The following is a 754-nucleotide window of genomic DNA, read 5'->3' on the forward strand; positions in this document are numbered from 1 at the left end:
GCCGCAATGAACCGCCTGTACTGTGTCTGTGTAAACTGTTCGTCTTCGAAAATATTTCCAGCTTTGTACAATATAACAGTTACTTCTTGAAAACGTTATGAAACGTTTTCATATTACTTACTAGGATATACGATACAATTAGATATATATTTTCCCTTAAAACATAGTAACTTATCGATTATTGTATGTACTATTATACATAAATCATGAAAGCACACCAGTTTGATACATGATTTTAATTTTTTTGCATTACCGGAAATAATTTATTACATTTTCTTTAAATTTAGCAAGTTTGTTTTACAAAATTATTATCGTTGAATTTTGCCAAAATCATAACCTCCTTATGCGGTCCTTCTCTCTCTTTCGGGTTCATCCGTTTGTAAACGCCTCAGATTAATCCTCATTGTTGCCCACACACTAATGCTTTTGTTGTTATTAAGGGTCATCCTCAAGTATAGATGGTTTTTAACGTGACTTCAGCTGTGTGTAGGTTTATGTCTGTGTGTGCGTCAGTTATTGTGAAAACTTTAAATGTCATAGCTTTTGATCTGTGTCCTTGTTGTAGTGCCATGTTTAGACATTCGTTTTTTTCAGATAATGGTGCATAGTCAGTGCATTAACAAATTTCTAAATCAATACATATGGCACATGGTACGATGTATTTTATGTAAATAAACAAATACATGAATGAATGATGAATATATTACATAAGCGCATGCAAACACACACCTACATGTTGTGTGTGTATGTATGC

Source organism: Penaeus monodon, chromosome 34, assembly GCF_015228065.2.
Source record: "Penaeus monodon isolate SGIC_2016 chromosome 34, NSTDA_Pmon_1, whole genome shotgun sequence".
Lineage (NCBI taxonomy): Eukaryota > Metazoa > Arthropoda > Malacostraca > Decapoda > Penaeidae > Penaeus > Penaeus monodon.